This window comes from Lepidochelys kempii, chromosome 24 (assembly GCF_965140285.1).
Source record: "Lepidochelys kempii isolate rLepKem1 chromosome 24, rLepKem1.hap1, whole genome shotgun sequence".
NCBI classification, from domain to species: Eukaryota; Metazoa; Chordata; order Testudines; family Cheloniidae; genus Lepidochelys; species Lepidochelys kempii.
The window spans coordinates 12,769,342-12,776,030 of NC_136403.1; positions in this window are offsets into that span (position 1 = coordinate 12,769,342).

A 6,689-nucleotide genomic window follows, 5' to 3' on the forward strand; every position below is an offset into this window, starting at 1 on the left:
TTGGAACCCATGACCCTTGCCTAGTGAGTGCTACTTAGTTGATGGTGAGTCCCTCCATCATACTAAAAGGCCAAGTACAGTTCCAAGCACAGTTCCCATAATCAGGGTAATAACAATTTATTCTTCCTGCCCCAATAACAGAGACACTGGGGATCCCACAGCAGCCAAAGTGACCATTTGGGCAGCTATGGTCTCATTCTAGGCGGGGTGGGTGTGCCTATGCAAATGAGATCGGCCCCTGAAGTTCTTTTCCACAACTTGCCACACCTCACCACCAGATGTCAAGGTGGAGCTCATCCTGACACTGCTTACATGTGTAATCAGGAAAGCCAAGGCACAATTGGAGTTGCGGCTAGCAAGGGATGTGAAGGGTAACAAGAAGGGTTTCTACAGGTATGTTAGCAACAAGAAGAAGGTCACAGAAAGTGTGGGACCCTTAATGAATGTGGGAGGCAACCTAGTGACAGATGGTGTGGAAAAAGCTGAAGTACTCAATGCTTTTTTGCCTTGGTTTTCACGGATAAGGTCAGCTCCCAGACTGCTGCACTGGGCAACGCAGTATGGGAAGGAGGTGAGCAGCCCTCAGTGGTGAAAGAACCAGGTTAAGGACTATTTAGAAGAGCTGGACATTGCACAAATCCATGGGTCCTGATCTAATGTATCCAAGGCTGCTGAAGTAGTTGGCTGATGTGATTGCAGAGCCTTTGGCCATTATCTTAGAAAATTCATAGCAATCAGGGGAGGTCCTGGACAATTGGAAAAAGGCAAATATAGTGCCCATATTTTAAAAAGGGAAGAAAGAGAACCTGGGGAACTACAGACCTGTCAGTCTTACTTCAGTCCCCGGCAAAATCATGGAGCAGGACCTCAAGGAATCCATATTGAAGCACTTGGAGGAGAGGAAGGGGATCAGGAACAGTCAACATGGATTCACCAAGGGCAAGTCCTCCCTGACCAACTTGATTGCCTTCTATGATGAGATAACGGGCTCTGTGGATATGGGGAAAGCAGTGGATGTGATATACCTTGACTTTAGCAAAGCTTTTGATACGGTCTCCCACAGTATGCTTGCCAGCAAGTTAAAAAAGTATGGATTGGATGAATGGACTATAAGGTGGATAGAAAGCTGACTAGATTGTCGGGCTCAACGAGTAATGATCAACAGCTCGATGTCTAGTTGGCAGCCGGTATCAAGCAGAGTGCCCCAGGGGTCGGTCCTGGGTTTTTTTTGTTCAACATCTTTATCAACAATCTGGATGATGGGATTAATTGCACCCTCAGAAAGTTCATCAATGACACTAAACGGGGGGAGAGGTAGATATGCTGGAGGGTAGAGATAGGGTCCAGAGTGACCTAGACAAATTGGAGGATTGGGCCAAAAGAAATCTGATGAGGTTCAACAAGGACAAATGCAGAGTCCTGCACTTAGGAAGGAAGAATCCCATGCACTGCTACAGGCTGGGGACTGACTGGCTAAGCAGCAGTTCTGCAGAAAAGGACCTAGGGGTTACAGTGGATGAGAAGCTGGATATGAGTCAGCAGTGTGCCCTTGTTGCCAAGAAGGCCAATGGCATTTTGGGATTTATAAGTAGGGGCATTGCCAGCAGATGGAGGGACGTGATCGTTCCCCTCTATTCGACATTGGTGAGGCCTCATCTGGAGTACAGGTTTGGGCCCCACACTACAAGAAGGATGTGGAAAAATTGGAGAGTCCAGCGGAGGGCAACAAAAATGATTAGGGGTCTGGAACACATGACTTATGAGGAGAGGCTGAGGGAACTGGGATTGTTTAGTCAGCAGAAGAGAAGAATGAGGGGGGATTTGATAGCTGCTTTCAACTACCTGAAAGGGGGTTCCAAAGAGGATGGCTCTAGACTGTTCTCAGTGGTAGCAGACGACAGAACAAGGAGTAATGGTCTCAAGTTGCAGTGGGGGAGGTTTAGGTTGGATATTAGGAAAAACTTTTTCACTAGGATGGTGGTGAAACACTGGAATGCGTTACCTAGGGAGGTGGTGGAATCTCCTTCCTTCGAAGTTTTTACGGTCAGGCTTGACAAAGCCTTGGCTGGGATGATTTAGTTGGGTATTGGTCCTGCTTTGAGCAGGGGGTTGGACTAGATGACCTCCTGAGGTCCCTTCCAACCCTGATATTCTATGATTCTATGATTCCTGCCAAGGATTCCTCTCCTCTCTCTTGGTCTTCATCGCGCCACTTGCCAAATCTAAGAGAGAACCCAGGTGAGAGCCACTCCCTCTGCAGAGGAAAAGGGAAGAGTAAGGGGAGTGCCAGAAATGAGCTGCAGCTACTGAGACTCAAAACCCACCATTCCTGAGACTTTCCATTGAGATTGGAGATCTCCTGCTAGTGAAAGGGTGGAGCAAGGGAAGGAATATGTGCATTGGCAATGCGTTCTATGGACCAGTGGTGCCTGGCACAAGGAATATTCCTGGCCTAGGGCCCAGCTCCAGCAATGTCTGATGCCGGGTCTCTCTTTCGGCCCCACCTTCCGCCCCCGGGCACTTCCCCGCCCACACGTGTCCCCTGGGCAATGTAAAATGGCCCAGGGCCCCCACCCACCACCGGCATTGCAGCGGAGTTGAGCCGTTTCCTGCCTGCTCGCTCCATGTGGCTGCTGGCCCTTCCCTGCAGCCCCTGGATGGGGTGGGTCTGTGTCTGTGTCTACATGTGCTGCTCCTGCCCCAAGTGCCCCTGCAGCCAATAGGAAGCTGCAGTGGAAATGCTTGGGGGTAGTAGCGCGTGGAGGCCCCACAGCCCACCCTGTCTAGGAGACCCAGGTAAGCGCCACACACCCCTCCCCCTCCCAGATCCTGCACCCCCACCCCTTTCTCACACACCATCTCCTGCCCCCAAACTCCCTCCCAGAGCCTGCACCCCTCACCCGCTCCTGCACCCCCATCCCCTGCCCCAGCCCAGAGCCTGCACCTAGCCCCCAAACTCCATCCCAGAGCGTGCACCCCAGACCCCCTCCCCCACCCAAACTCCCTCCCAAAGCCCAACCTCTCACCCCTTCTGCACCCAAACTCCCTCCCAGAGCCTGCACCCTGCACCCCTCCTGCACCCCAATCCCTTGCCACAGCGCAGGGCCTGCACCCCAGACCTCCTCCCCCCACCCAAACTCCCTCCCAGAGCCTTAGGCAGGTCGGGAGCAGAGTTTGGGGGCGGAGTTTGAGCACCACCAAAATTTCTACAAACCTGCTGCCCTGGGTGGGGAGAGAGAGGGCAAGGTGGCATTGAAAAAGGGGAATCTGTGGCAGGGCACAGAAGTCCAGAGATTGGGGTGGAGGCAGAAGGTAGTAATCCTGGTTGAAGAGGTAGGTGGAATAAGCTTCCAACAGCCCCTTCTCCCTCCCCTTCAGGAGTGCCAAGACTGGAACAAATGCTTCAGAAATAGTCTCAGTTCATCTGCATGCTCTAACTTCTTCCTTCTGAGAAATGCAGCCTCCTCCCTCTGTACGCCCAGCACTCTCCTGATAATGTGGTTAATGAGCAGAGCTTCTCTGGCTGCAAGGTAGACTCTACAAAGCAGGAGGCCAAGCCTCTTATAACGTAATCGAGGTTCACAACTCTATCCTAGGCGAATGATGAGTTCAAGTCTCTGCTTCCTGCTCCCAGAAAGTTAGGAAAGAGAAGATCCCTGGGGCTTTCACTTAGCCCTGGTCTACACTACGAGGTTAGGTCAAATTTAGCCATGTTAGGTTGATTTTATAAGCAATGCGGCTACACAACCAACCCTGTTCTGTCGACATAAAGGGCTCTTAAAATCGACTTCTGTACTCCTCCCTGGCAAGAGGAGTAGTGGTAAAATCGACCTTGCTGGGTCGAATTTGGGGTAGTGTAGACGCAGCATTGTGCAATTCGACGGTATTGGCCTCTGGGAGCAATCCCAGAGTGCTCCAAAGTGACCTCTCTGGACAACACTTTCAACTCCGATGCACTAGCCAGGTACATAGGAAAAGCCCCGGGAATTTCCATATGCTCCTCACCCAGATGCCCAAGAATGTGAGTGGGGAGGCTCTGGGCACCCAGCCACTCCACTCCAGAGGATGGCTCAAGCAACAGAAGGCTGTCATTCAAACACCTTTGATTTGTAGTGTGGCTACAATAAGCAAGGTGGCCTTGTCCTTCCCTCCTCCCCCACCCCACCCCATCCCAGCTACCTTGTCAGTGATCTCCTTTTTTTTTTTTAAATAAATAAAGAATGCATGAATTCAAAACAATAGGGACTTTATTTCCTTTGCCAGCTGTGGTCGAAGGGGGGAGGGGGACTGGTTTACAGGGAAATAAATTCAACAAAGGGGGCAGTTTTGCATCAAGGAGAAACACACACAACAGTCACACTGTAGCCTGGCCAGTCATGAAACTGGTTTTCAAAGCCTCTCTGATGCGCAGCGCGCCTAGTTGTGCTCTTCTAATCACCCTGGTATCTGGCTGCTCAAAATCGGCTGCCAGGTGATTTGCCTCAACCCCCCCCTCCCCCGGCCATAAATGTCTCCCCCTTACTCTCACAGATATTATGGAGCACACAGCAAGCAGCAATAACAATGGGAATACAGGTTGGGCTTAGGTCTAACCTAGTCAGCAAACAGCACTCGCTTCTCAACTGTCAGGGCAGCTCTCATCTTGGTATTCCTGCACCTCAGGGCAGGGGAAAGCAACTCACAAAATTCCAGGAAAGTGGCCTTATGCATGCGAAAGTTTTGCAGCCACTGGGAATCATCCCATACCTGCAACACTATGCAGTCCCACCAGTCTGTGCTTGTTTGCCAGGCCCAGAATCGGCGTTCCACTGTATCAACCAGCCCCACTGCTGCCATGATGTCCCAATTGCCACATCCCGTGCTTTCAGGAATGTCTGTGCCCATGTCCTCCTCACAATCATCCTTGTGCTAGTGTCTCCTAGCCAGGTTCTGCACATACTGCAGGATAATGCGTGAGGTGTTTACAATGCTCACAATAGCAGTGCTGAGCTGAACGGGCTCCATGCTTGCCATGCTATGGCATCTGCACGGGTAACCCAGGAAAAAAGGCATGAAACAATTGTCTGCCATTGCTTTCACGGAGAGAGGGAGGGGAGACTGAAGACATGTACCCAAAACCACTCGCGACAATGTTTTTGCCCCATCAGGCATTGGGAACTTAACCCAGAATTCCAGTGGGCAGCGGAGACTGCGGGGACTGTGGGATAGCTACCCACAGTGCAACGCTCCGTGAGTCGATGCTAGCCACAGTATTGAGGACGCACTCCACTGACTTAATGCGCTTAGTGCGGACATACACAATCTACTTTATAAAATTGCTTTCTAAAGATCGATTTCTATAAAATCGACCTAATTTTGTAGTGTAGACATACCCTTACTGGACTTCTTCTTACTATGAAAGGACACTCTGGGAGAAGTCAGCTCAGTGTCACAGTGGGTCCATGACTTACTGAGAGTATCACAAAGGCCCTGCCTCCATCACCCCCCACACAGCCAGAGAGATGAGAAGGGATGGAATTGGGAAGCTCACAGCTGCTTTGCTGGGATCCAAGCATTTCCCTTCATTCACTGATGTTGAGAGGCTGTCATGAAGTGTGGGGGAGTCAGGGCCCTGCACCCCCAACATTCTGCGATGCTTTTTGGCTTGGGGAGTGGGCCAGTCTCTGATTGCCTCCACCTTGGCTGGTTCTGGCTTTAGGCAGCCGCTCCCCACCCAGTGGCCCAGGTAAGATACTTCAGCCATCCCCACCTTGCATTTCTCAGCTTTTATGGTCAGCCCAGCCTCCTGGAGTCGGTCCAGCACTTGTTTAACCTGGGAGACATGGTCCTCCCAGGTCTGGCTAAAGATACAGATGTCATCAATGTATGCCACGGCAAAACCCTTCGCCCCCCTCAGTAGCTGATCCACCAGGTGCTGAAAGGTAGCAGACGCCCCCTTGAGGCTGCAAGGCAGGGTCAGGAACTCATAGAGCCCCAAAGGGGTGATAAAGGCAGATTTCAGCCTGGCATCTGCATCCAGTGGCACTTTCCAGTAGCCCTTTGTAAGATCCATGGTGGTAAGGTACCACACACCACCCCCCAGCCTCCCGTCTCTCCCCCAGCTTGTCTAGGAGCTCATCAGGCCTGGGCATGGGGTTGGTATCAGATACGGTGATGGCATTAAACTTCCAATAGTCCACACAAAACCGAATCAACCCATCCTTTTTGGAGAACAAAAGCCAGCATGTCACTGACCTCTCTTTCCAGGTCCTGAGCAGTTTTCTCTGTAACTTGGAAGGGGGAGCATCTTATAGGCATGTGCTATCCTGTCTGCACCTGGTGGACAGTCAGATTAGTGTGTCCAGGCTGATTGAAAAACAGCTGTTGGTACAAATGCAACACCCCCTTTGAACTGAGCTTGCTGTGCAGGGGTTAGATGATCAGAGAGGGGAACTGTTTCCAGGGAGGAGCCAGCTCCTGTCTCAGGGAATAGATCTACTAAAAGATCATCTCCCTGCTCCTTCCAATGTCCACACACAGCTAACACCACATCCCCCCTTTCATAATATGGCTTCATCATATTAACATGGTACACCCAGTGGTGGTGTGTCCAGTTAGACAGTCCCACACACAGTTTACCTCATTTAGTTGCTTGACAACCTTGAAAGGGCCATGCCAGGCGGCCAGTAGTTTGTTTTTTCTCTCACAGG